This window comes from Anastrepha obliqua, chromosome 4, assembly GCF_027943255.1.
Source record: "Anastrepha obliqua isolate idAnaObli1 chromosome 4, idAnaObli1_1.0, whole genome shotgun sequence".
Taxonomy (NCBI): domain Eukaryota; kingdom Metazoa; phylum Arthropoda; class Insecta; order Diptera; family Tephritidae; genus Anastrepha; species Anastrepha obliqua.
In genome coordinates, this window is record NC_072895.1 from 57,617,654 (window position 1) to 57,631,428 (window position 13,775).

Sequence of the window (13,775 nt, forward strand, 5' to 3'; positions counted from 1 at the left end):
TTGCACATTAATAAAAATACGAAAATGTAAATACGATGAAAGTGAAATGTTATAAAACTCCATGCTTACCCCATTGACTTCTCCACACTTTTTGTCAATAAGCTCGACACGCATGACTTTTCACCCAGGGTAAATAGTCATCGTGTAAATTGGCTCTAACGCTGCTACTAGTACAGGATGATTCAATATGATCGCACATTTTCTTTTATAAATAAAACACAACAAAATTTACGAAAATATTATTATTTTTTTCATTTCATCATGTTTAGTTTAGTTAATGCCATCTATGCGTGAAACACAATCGGGGAGGTTCATTCGAGTGAGTTCCATAGAAGTTTTCTTAAAATCCCTTAAAATTTACACTGAACTGAATTACCGAACTTGCCCGATTGTCCGTTAAGTACTCACCAGAACTCCTCTAACCACATAGCATGTGCAAACGAGTATTAAGATCTTGAGCTTATTGGCATTAGCCATATCTTTCACGTAAGCTCAGAGATCATTTGATCGCGTTGTTTGATGAGACAAGGATTCTGGGAACTTGCTTCGCCACGGGACTATTGTTTCACGTACCACAAGTCCACTTCATTTATTTCAGGCCATAAAAAGTTTGTTATCATGCCACGACACCATTCTTCTTTCAACATAAGAGCGTTACCGGCACAATTTTCGAGGAAGTACAATTCGATGACTTCGCCAACCTAAAAACCACACCAAGCAAGGATTCGTGGTGGGCGCTTAGTTTTTTTCTTGAATGACAAGTGGATTTCGGGTTCTCAGAATTCGGCATAAAACGTTCGGATTGCTTTTAAGCGTTGTTCAACTGAGAATCGCTCGATGACTAAATTCACTAAAGACAATAGTACCAATTGTCTGAAAAAAGGAGAACAGTAAATAAAAAAAAACACAAATAGTAGCTCTCAAAGATCTACAGGATGTTGCAAATATACAAACATTGGCCCGCTTAGGCAAAAATCCATAACTTCATCAAATTTTATTTTTTAGACGTTGTTCAAGCTCTTCTTATTAAGTGCTGACCATCGCTTCTTCACTGTTTTCTTCCCTTGGACCATCTTATCAACGCTCATTGTTAATGCATACAAAGTTAGATATTTCTCCATTTTTTCTCTTAACGCTGTTGTCCTTTATGACCACTTTCCGTCATCCACTTCTCAGTGCCTGAATACTTAAAAGAACGGATCTGATATCATTCTTATAAGACCTTGAGCCTTGATAATGAGATGTAAAGAATTAGTATTGCAAACAGGGAGGCAAATTTCGACATGCTGTAACACATTGGCTGAAAAGTCCCGTTCACCTCTTTCTCAGTTAGTACTAATCTTAAAAAAACAGCTATTAAAATTTCATCATATTCTATTCATTATTTCGTGATTGTGCTAAGAGTGACGTCACCTTAGTTCAAAGAGGGTACCGTTTGCTCACTTTCAAAACAACGCACTGTGTCACAAGCCAATCAAAACAATGGCAAAACTACATGAGTGGAACTTGGAAATGCTCCCACATGCAAGATATTCGCCATATTTACCTCCCAGCGACTACTGACTGTTCGCAGACCTAAAAAATGTTCGCCGGCAAGAAATTTCGCTCTAATGAAGGGGTTGTCGCTGAAACTGAGTCCTATGTTGAGGCAAAAGAAAAGTCGCCCTACAAAAGTGGTATTGAAATGTTAGAGTGGTGCTGGAATGATGGCGTTGTTATTGATGGAAATTACGTTATTTGAATAAAGCTAATTTCGAACAAATAAAAGTAATTTCTTGGATAGGCTCAGGACTTTCCAGCTCATGTGTTAATACTAGGATTCGGTGATCCCACTATTTTTTAAACATTGAACATTCAGAGTTTAATTGATATCAGTGCCGAGATAATTTACTACATTTTCAAGCTAAGGCGTAAAACATATTTGCATTAAAGTCTTATTGAAAGAATGTTAACATCAATCCAAGCTACAAAATTTTTTCTTTCTGAAAATCCGGGTATTGAAAATCCCGAATATAGTTGATATGAATTCCGAAATAATTTACTAAATTTTTCAAGCTCGTGTGCAAGAAAACTTACATTAATCGTTGTTCCAATTCCATGGAAATTAAAGACTTAGGCGTTATTTTCGACTCTAAGCTGAATTTCACCAGCCATGTTAGCCACGTCATAAGACGATCATATGCGATGCTAGCATTCGTACGCTGAAATTGTTCTGCATTTACTAACCCATACACTCTCAAAACATTGTATTGTGCTTTTGTTAGATCAAGATTAGAGTATGCCGCTATTATTTGGAGACCGTACCAAATAGGTCTGTCTAATCGGATTGAGAGAGTTCAGAAAGTCTTTCTTCGTTTTGCGCTCCGATCTTTAAACTTTTCTGAACCTGTACCATAGTACCGCTCTCGATGTTTATTGATTGACTTAAAACCTCTTGATAGCAGACGATCTATTCTATCGTGCTCATTTATTATTCGTATCATTTCTGGATCTATTGATTGCCCTTCACTGTTAAGTAAAATTCAATTTAATATACCCAATATGAGGCTCCGACAGTACGAAACCTTTAAAATTGGCTTCTCGAGAACCAACTATGGGGTGAATGCTCCGATTCCTAGGGCATGTGCAGATTTAAATATGTTTTTCAATTCTTCTGGTGCTGATTTTACATGGCCGTATGGGATCTTAGTCAATCATCTTAAATCGTTCTTTTCTTAGTAACTACTAAACTATTGTACATTAGCTTAATATAGTCTGTAAGAATGTATCCATTTAAAGACAATAAATAAATAAATAAAAAAAAAAAAATATTCCTTTTTTAAAATCTCGTGATCGTACGAACTGGACTTGGTTTATGTGCAAAAATTTTGGCCTTTCCTGAATGTCTTAAATGTTATAAATGTCAAATAAATGTAATAAACTATACACATTCTGTCAAAAAAGTACCGGCAATTGTTCAATAAAACGCAAAATAATTGTTTAATCCTCAAATTTTATTTTGCCACCTTCAAAATAAGCTCCATTCGAAGCAATACACATATGCCAACGATTAGTCCAGTTATTAAAGTACCTTTTAAACGCGTTTGAAGAGATCTTCTTTAGTTCCGCCAGCGAATTCCTCTTAATGCTCTCTATCGACTCAAAGCGGCGTCCTCGTAGTGGCACTTTAAATTTTGGGATAAGGAAAAGTCACAGGGGGCTAAATCCGGTAAATACGGCGGTTCTTCGATGATGTTTGTCGAGTTTTTGGTTAAAAAACGGACGGTGCGTTATCGTGGTGCAAGATCCATGAGTTTTCTTTCCACAAATTGGGCCTTTTCCTGCGCACATTCTCTCTCAAACGTCGCATAACTTCCAAATAATATATTATTTATTTACCATAGAACCATTTGGAACGAATTCCGAGATTTCGAGTGCACAACACCATGATAATCAAAGAAAACGAGTAGCATGACTTTCACTTTTGACCGGCTTTGACGTGGTTTTTTGGATTTCGGCTCATATGGATAGCGCCATTCAGCAGCCTGTTGACTGGTTTGCATGTCAAACTCATATACCCATGTCTCATCACCTGTTATAATGCGCTGGATAAACGTTGTCGCTTTCTTTCGATGACTTTTTTGAAAGAAATTCAACCCTATTGGAACGAGTCGAGCAGCCACGCGTCTCTTTTTAGACTTGTTTTAGAATCTTAGCTCAAGGAGAAGTTTAGAGAAATAAGAGACAATTTTACTACCAGACCGTTATTCCTAAACCTAAATTTAAGTAAATGCGATTTAAAAATGTATCAATCCTTGGGCAAACTCTGCTTTAAAATTGTTTGCTCGTGTGGTTTTGAACTAAGCAAAGTGCGTGACTACCATTCGGAAGTGCGTAGGTTCGAATCTCGGTGCATGAAACAGCAAAATGACAGAAAAAGTTTTTTCTAATAGCTGCTGCCCTCGGCAGGCAATGGCAAACCCCGGAGTGGGCCATGAAAAAATCCTCATAAAAACGCATTTGTCATTCAGCTTAAAATTGTAGGTCCCTCCATTTACGGAACACCATTAAGACGTACGCCACAAATAGGAGGAAGAGCTCGGTCAAATACCTAATAGAAGTGTACGTAAGCCCCATTTCTTTTTTTTTTTGTTTTTACTTTTCTAAAACTATTTTTATTTAAGGGGGGAAGCTGGTCTAGAATTTTGAAAAAATCGAAAAATTTTTTTTTGTCCTAAAAGGTGCTTTAGGGTCTTAGAAATAATATACCAAATGAGGGATGCCAGCAAAAATGTCTAAATGCCCAAATTTTTCATTCGACGGCAGTGCCTCGCAGGTATGCCCCGAACGCTACTTACAACTTTAAACGCGTTTTTCTCGAAAACACTTTTTTGAAACTGGCCGAAGACATAACTCGAACAAATCTTTACCGATTCTTACGAAATTTTGACAATACATTCGAAATACCTTTCTCCGGAGACGTACGTAGGATTTTTTATTTATATTACATAGTTTTTTTTTTAATCAACAATTTTATGTGGTTCTTTATAGTGAAAATTGTAACTTTTTGTTCAAACGTGCACCATTTCGCGAAAAAACAAAATATCGAAAAAATCCTACGTACGTCTCTTTCTGTTGTTATATAGAAACTAAAAAAATTTTATTTTTTGATCCAGGACAAAAATTAAGGAGTTTACGTCTTCGGCAATGGACCCACTAGAAAAAAAGGCGCCTTAGGAGAACTGCTGGACAGCGGCCATTTTGAAATTAATTCAGACGAAAAATTTTGTATTTGTACCATGAAAGCTATATTATTAAACCTATTTCACAGATTTTCGATTGATTCCTTTGTTGAGTCAAAATAAATTCATAAAATATGCCCATTTTTTGCGCTCTAGACCAGCTTCCCCCCTTAATGATCGACAGATTTCTTTTTCAATGTAAAATTAAGTGATCATTTTTTTTTACTTTCTATAAAAAATAAAAAGCGTATTGAATTTTATCTGAATTTAAAAATGTAATTAGTCGTGGTGAGTCACGAAATTGCGGCACTGTTTTCAGAAATCCCGAAATCACGGATCATAAATTAATAAAATCTTCAAAAATCAAGAATATACAATCTTTTTCTGGACTTAATAATTTCTAAATCTATTTAATATATCCTAAATTTTAATCAAACGGTATTAGAATATGTTGTGTTAATTTTTTACTAGTTTTTTATAAAAACAATAGTTTTATTGAATGTTAATGAACTTAGGAAAGCCATATGTCGGGGCGAGTTCCAAAATTTCGGGACTACTTTCAGCAAATTTCGGGACTCGTCAGTAATCATTGTGTATTGTATATAAATATTTCATAAATATAGTAGAAACAAGTACATCAAACAATCCAACTAGCTTTATTACTAACAGAGATACACAAAATAGTCCACTGTCGGCTGATGTCAAATTATGCTTAAGTAACCCATTCTTGTTTTTCAATGAAACATCATATGTTCTCGAGTGTAAGCACTCACGCCTACAACATAGGTTTGTAGGTGTAAGTCTAATTTCCTAACTTTACGTAAAGAAAATGCCTATCTGCGCAAAGATATCCCATGTCACATAGCACCTGGTCGAATATACTTAAGTCGCCTCTAAAAAGGGTTACATTTATTATCTGCCTTGATGGGTGGCACGGCGTGCGGTCGTATTCTTGTTGCTTGTGTCTGTGCATGGCATCTTCAAAATTCTGTTGAGACTTGAATGACTTTCCGGTTTTGTGTGCGGCTTTCGATGAGAAAGTGAGTGCGTATGAGTGTGTGTGTGTGTGTGTGTGCATAAGGCAGTCAGAGCGAATAAATAATTGGGTAGGCATATGCACGTTTATCTATCAAGCTTTTGGGCCTTTAAGGGCATATGCGTGACTTCAATTTTACACCTCGCCTTCACACTGCTTAAAAATTGATTTGCTTTTCATTTCATTTAAATTGTTTGACGTTTTACTATATCCTTGTGGATGTATGGGCATGTACGTGTGTATGTCTGTGGGTTGATGATGAGTCGTTGAACTTCATTGCCCTCAGGCGAGCAACGGTTTGCCTTTTTAAGTTCAAATAGCTGTTAGTGTTACAATTGCTCGCTTGGCCAAGTCAATTGGTTGTTTTGAATTCGAGTGTTGCAAGTTTTCCATTTCGTTCGGATTAAAGTTTTTAAGCACTCAAGTTTTCTAAGCGTCCACTTTTGCCTTCGCTCTATTTCACTCATTTATTCCCTCAAGCAAATTTATTGCTCATTTGCTTGCTTTTGCTTTCGCTTGTTTTTTGTTGGTTGTAGGTTTTTTAGGCTCATTTCTCTTGTGCACTCACTGTACGCGTCTGCTTCCGTCCATTTATGCTTTTAGCACCTCTTTGGCATGCATATTGAAAAATCGCCAAGCACTTGAGAGTTTGTCCGCTGTGAGGGTTTGTTGAATTGGAAACGTTTTAGCTGTCAAGTGCGGAATGAAAATGGGCAGAAAGTTTTCAAAATATGGGTAAAGTAACTTTAGAGTTTCTATGTATATACGCATATTAACATACAATATGTAAATTTTCTTCACCAATACTTTGCCAACGCTTTGGTAAGCATATGATTTTCGCAAATTTATGACTTTAACTGTTGTAACTTTCCAATATACCTAAAACCGATTTTAAGTAATGGCATATCAATATTGGCTTATCGCCCGCCAAAGCTAAATGGCTTGGGCGTGACTACCATTCGGAAGTGCATAAGTTCGAATATCCGTGCATGAACGTCAAATCATAGAGAAAGTTTTTTCTAATAGCGGCCGCCCTCGGTAGGCAATGATAAGCCTCTGAGTGTATTTCTGCCATGAAAAAGCTTCTAATAAAAATCATTTGCGGTTCGGAGTCGGCTTAACACTGTAGGCTCCTCCTTTATTTGTGGAACAACATCAAGATGCACATCACAAATGGGAAAACACCGAACAGATGTGTATGCACCAATTATTTATTTATTTATATCAATATTTTGGACTCAAGATTAGAGAAACTTTTTTACGCCATAATCGAAGTGCAATTCTTGTCTGGGCAAATGAATATAAATATAATTTTTTTTACTTAAGCTTGAGTGAGTTTTGTCAGTCGCCGTTTATGCCAGTGTTTAGAGGTTCCGGTGGTCCAGAACTTTCAAAAAATCGATGTTTTTGTTTTTTCAATATTTCGAAAGTATAGGCTTCTAAGAATATACATACTGTGAAATTTTTGGATGGATATTTTCAGTGTTTTCGATTGTACAGCCGTTTTCGTTGGTAGAATCAGATTCGTCACGTGGCGGCATCAATGGAAAATATTCACTCTCAAAACTTTAAACTCAATTATCCCAAAACTACTTTTTTAGGGCTGGTGTTGTAAAAAACAACAACTATTCAACCGAATCGTCTGAAATTTTAATATGTGTTTCACAACATCAATGGGTATACCCCGTACTAGAATCATATTATTATTTCAATTATTTCGTACTTTTTAAATTAAAAAACTGAACAAAACCAATTTTTATAGTGTCAAATTCAAAACCGTGACATTGTGACATTTTTTTTGTATTCTAGTACGGGATAGCTACAGTCATACTGATTAATAATTTTTTTGGTTTTTGTGTTTCAGATAAACAGAAGAGCCAAAATGGACAACACTGTCCAGATCAAATTTTTCGGGAGGGTCAACTTTAGCGCCATTTTTTAAATTATTAAAATTAAAAAAAAAATTTGCTTTCGTTTTTATGTGTACAAGCCTTCCAGTGGGTTTGTGCTTAAATTGTGCTCGGCTGCATCGGTCGAAGCGTTTCGCCACAAATCTGAGATACATTTTTCCAAACTTGGGACTTTACCACCCAAACTCCTGCATATACTATTGTGTGAGGCTCCGAATCAGGCAGGGAATATTGCATCTTTAGTATTCTCATGACAAGACGGATCTTTGTTTTGAGTACCTCAGTAAGCTCCTCATTTTACTCTGTGCAGCTGGTAGCTGCTTTAGCCATCTAATCAACTTAAGAAAAGAGGAAACGCGTTTTCGAAAGTGTGATTCAGACCATTTCCTCGCAAGCATTTCTGCTTCCTCATTCCCCTGAACAAGGCTATGTGGCGAGATGAAGTACACATCGATGCTGTGAAGTCGAAAAAATTGTTGGAATGTTCCCTATTTTCAATCCGAGTCATTATCTATTTAAGGTTTGATTGCAACGTTGATGCCTATATTGATGGCAAGTGTTGAAGGAACATGACCCACCTTCCCCACCATTTCAATTGAATGAGTCTGCCCTCGAAAAACTCTGAAGTAATCTGGAAATTTGTAAAATTCTTTTAATGAGATTTTTGATAGACAATACCAGTCCTTATCTACTGGTATTTATGAACAGCCTGTGAAGATTGAAATTTTGTAATCGTTTCGAATGATTTTAAATTCCCGGCCATTTAGATCCCCTTTTATCGGGAAGGGAAACGTCGAAGTTGTTGTCTCAACTAGCACACATCTACTTTTATATATATTTAACTCTAGTATTTACTGAAAAAATATCTTTGTTATACTTATTCACTATACCGACAATTCTGTTTGGCAACGAATTTTGTGTAATGTGCACGGATAACTGTGCTAAAATCAACAAGGTCGGTCGTTGGTAAAGTTGAAAATGCTGTGGCAATTATGGTTGCGCCACACTCGTAAAGTGGTCCCTGAATGACATATTACAATGTTTGCTCTCACTTAAGGACTTGAAGTAATTTTGAGACAGTGTCCGGTGAAGATCTCTAACTCCAAATTTAATTGCGAAACGTTAGCCTGAGAAACCATCTCCACCAAAGAGTTTGCTGCATTACAGGCCTTGATGGTCCATTTTAGTCGCCTATTAACTTGTCAATGAGCAGTCCGCAGGGAAAAAGAAATCTTGAAACTCTCTTCAATGGATAATTGATAATAAGTATACGCTTGAAACCGATGCAGCTGCATAGTGTACCGTTTTGTCAGTGATGTATGCGGCGTCTCTAATAATTCTAGAGTGCCCTTCAATCAAATTAAACATAGAAAACGTGCCGTATAACATAACCACGGCACATGCAGCAGGCACGATTTCTAACCTTGTTGAATGCTGTTGCGTGAATTGTCTTCAACGATCGCAATTCTAATAAGACAAGCTTTCAGCACTGCAGCCCAACCAACATAAGTTTCTTCAGTGAATCGTGAAAGACAAGGACCCGTAAGGGCACAGGCAATAAACTCTTATCAATGGTTCCTCTGCCGTAATACATCTTTCAGCCTTTCTGCAATATTCGGTTTCCAGGAAAGCTTTCTATGTATAAAGCACTAATTGACTACCACCAACTGAGGGAAATTAAATGTGAAGGGATTAATACCTTCTCGTGGATAAGACGAGCTATGTTTTTCTGGGATTAATCGAATTCCATTTAACCCCTAGTTTTAGGCACCACTGCATTAAACCATTTACAAACCAGCCACTCTTTTCTTGCTACTTCAAAACTCATATTCACCTACTGATTAACAATTTCACTTCCAATAAATGTTTCACTCTTTTCCCCATTTTTGCTTTTCGCTTACACTTTATGATGGTGAGTTTTCTTGTTAGCATGATGCGGTAAAAAGTTGAATGCAGCGTTTCGCATTTTAATGCGCTCATTTTTTAATCTGCATTTCTGTTCATTCATGTGTATGGTTGAGTGAAGTGTGATTGTAGCATTTGCGCTTATATGAAAATTTGCACCATAAAATAATACAGGTCTATGTATGTGTAAAATGCAGTGCACGCTATGCAAATAGGTAACTCGAGAAATGATGTTGAGAAGAATTAGGTGAAATTTCGATGTCCATTTCTCATGAAGACGTATGTTCCTATAGCCTGTGCTACAGCTGCCAATGAATGAAACTAAAAAATAATGAATGTTACCAGCTAATGAATATGATTTTGTGGCAGAAAAAATCAAAGGAAAAAAATGACGGCCTTGTGCATAATCTCAATGAAACGAATGCTCGACTTTTTTGGTATAAAAAAACTCTCAACATCGTCAGTAAAAAACAAACATTGTCAGAAATTAACGGGATTTTTGTGCCACTACAAATTTGCATTTTGTTATATATTATTAAAATTCAATAGGCTATGAAACTGTATATTAGAAAATTGTTTAAAAATGCTGATCATAAAGTTTGAAATTTTAATGAAAGATTTTTTTTCCTTTTTCAAAAAGTTTTGAAACTTGTTTTGGCCTTCAGAGGAGAATTAACTATATTATCATAAAAAGTTATTAAAATTAAATTAACAGCAAATATAATAAATCGTCCATAAGTCCGTGTACTGTAGTTCTGAAACACAATTTATTTTTCCCATTCCAGAAATATTATTCCAAATATGCAGTTTTAAGTATGAATACTTTCGTTGGCCTTACCGCTCCATAACTACTCTACTCTACATACACAACCAGCTCTACAAAAATACTAACTGCTGTAGTTCACTTTACTCGTAAATATTTATGTTTCCTGTTTTTTTGTGTACACATACTTTGTAGTAAAGGGCATATGTTTTAGTGGTATGTTATTTAACCAGTGGCTAGGACAATACTCGACTGTATCGAAAACACGCCGCTCTAATTAAGCTGTGTTTTTTTAAATCATATTTACTGGGAAAATAAATAAAAACATTGAGAGACTAAAAAATAATTGCCGCTATTGACATCCTGGGCAAAGGTTGGGAAAGGTTTAGTTTGAAGCGCAAGAAAACTGACCGTTATTTCGTAGCTGTCAAGATTTATGGTTTAAACAATGTAGTTTGTATTTAGTTCAAGTAAAATCAGAGTTATTGTATACATTATTTTCTGTGAAAAAGTTTATTTTTTGAGACATAAAACGTTTCTTAAAAAATTCAAATGAACTTCTTTTTTTGGTTTTCTTAAGTATTTCCTCATATTAGGTTTTTACTTCTCTTGAGAGGTGTGGACTAATCTTTTAGTTGAAAATCGCTACCATCACTTTCTTACCGTCAAATTATATTCAGTTACCCCTTTCAGTCCCGAAATTGTCTGAGAGCAATATAAAGGGTGATCAGTTTTGAGGCACTTTTTCCAATAGGGTTGTTTTGACAGATCACGTGAGAGTACTGCCCAACTAAATACATAATTTTCTCAGTACTCACTTTCGTCATGAAGAGTAATCCGAAGCCATTCAAGAACAGCTATTACATCCATAGAAAACAACCGTTTAGTGTGGCGTATGGGAGGAATCGTCATCCCATATTTCTTCAAAGACGAGTATGGCGGAAAGTATCATAAAAGCGAAGATGCCGGAAATCGAAACCCGTGATTTTCACAACATTTAGTTTCGACATGGCGGCACTACTTGCCATATAGCCGTGAAACAATGGGTTTACTGCGTCAGCGTTTTGGTGAGCAATTTATCTCTCGTCTCGGACCAGCGGGTTGGCCACCAAGATCGTGTGATATAACACCTTTGGACTTTTATTTGTGGGAGTACGTTAAGTTTAAGTGGCAATAAAAGAAATATTTTTTGTTATGCGCCCAGACGAGAAAGGTTTCTCTGAGAGAGAAACTAAATAAGTTTTGTAGTTTGATTGAGATGCTTCGACTGATGAAGATAATGAGTATGATGAAAAGGATAATGCCATGATGTTGGCCATGATGAACGTGAACAGCAAAATAACTATGAACAAATTTAACGAAATTCTGTAAGATGATGATGAATGATTTTTGAGATTCCAGACAGTATTTGAATGGTTCTGCCTAGGGAGAGAAAATGCTGAAATCTCTACTAGATTCTGTCACTTAATTTTCTGACAGATTCGAATGATCTTATTATGAGTCAAAGCAATTTGGAACTTCCAAATCTTTATGCATTTGCAAACTTTTTATCAAGAGATATTTTAAGGATTAATTTCATTAAAATAATTTAAGGAATTACCTGTCAAATAGTGACAGCTGCGCATGAAGATCCCAATACCCCAATCGCTGACAACGGAACTGTCGTTCCTCTACGCGACGATGACGAGGTGAGAATAGCAATAACGCGGCTAAAGAACAACAAATTAGCTTCAATGCAAAATATGATCGGATGAAAGCATGACTGCCGATTGGAATTTAAGTGTGTTCTGCCCAATCCATAAGAAGGCTGATCCTGCAATCTGTGCCAATTATCGGGATGTAAGTCTCCTAAATATCGCCTATAAGGTTATGAGTGTGGCTTTACATCGACCAAATATTTACAATACCATCGACCAAATGTTTACAATACGCCAAAATCTTGGATAAAGTAATGAAAGGAGAATCGACACACACCATCTATTCGTCGATTTCAAAACTGCATTCGACAGTACGGAAAGGAGTTACCTGTATGACTACTAATACGGCTATGCAAGATGACGTTGCTCAACACCAGCAGCGCCGTAAGAATTGGGAAGGACCTCTCCGAGTCGCTTGATACCAAATGAGGTTTCAGACAGGGTGACTCGCTGTCGTGTGACTTCTTTAACGTGACGTTGGGAAGGATCGTACGATATTGACATCATCGGCCTTAACAACCGCGCTGTTAGTATAGCGATTAGAATAGGTCTGGTGGTGAACGAGGACAAAACGAAGTACCTCCTGTCATCAAACAAACAGTCGGCGCACTCTCGTATCGGCACCCACGTCACTGTTGTCAGTTATGATTTCGAGGTTGTAAAAGACTTCGTGTATTTAGGAACCAGTATTAACACCGATAATAATGTCAGCCTTGAAATCCAACGCAGAATCTCTCTTGCCAACAAGTGTTACTTTGGACTAAGTAGGCAACTGAGCAGTAAAGTCTTCTCTCGACGAACAAAACTAACACTCTAGAAGACTCTCATCATGCCCGTCCTAACGTGTGGCGCAGAAGCGGGGACAATGACAACATCCGATGAAGCGACGCTTGGAGTGTTCGAGAAAAAGATTCTGCGGAAGATTTGTGGATCGCAGACGATCGAACGATGAGCTATATGAGCTTAACGACGGCATAGACATAGCGCAGCGAATAAGATCCAACGGTTACGCTGGCTAGGTCATATCGTCCGAACGCTCCCCCATTCTATCGTTCTATGCAGCTAAAATTCAAAAAACTTAATTTGCCATCTTCTCTGCGGGACGAAAAGGTATATTTTTTGCATGGATTTAAATATTAATATTTTAAAAAATAGCTTCTATTTACTATGCAACTAACGGAGTTCAAGTGAAATAGAGCAAAAGCTGAAGTAAATACACATACACACAGGCGCATATTGCGTCAGGTCTCCTTGAATCTATTCGAAAATTGCATAAAAATGCAGCTAATAGAGCTGCAAAGTAAATTGAAAATGCAAAACAAGAGAGAATGAAAAATGTTGGAAGAAACTCTACACACTTACTTACATTCATACCTCAGCGCATGCTTAGGTATGCACATATACTCGTATGTATGCATGCATAAAGGGTTTCGTGCAAAGAATTTGAATACTAAAGAACGAGTAACAACAGCGCTAACAGTACTTGCCTCTGCACAACCCACTGTCATCGTGGGTATTCACACATTAATTATTCACATAGTAACCTTTACAATGCAACAGTCTGATGTAACTGTAGGAGGAAGATCAGCAAAGAGTGTGGCGAGGCGTGAGAGTTAAATGAGTGGCAAAAAGGAATGCGTCATTGCGGCATTGAAATGCATGAAACTTATACTCGCATCTACAAATACATATAATATTATACAAATGCAGAAATACATACACACATTGTATGCAATGTCGTAT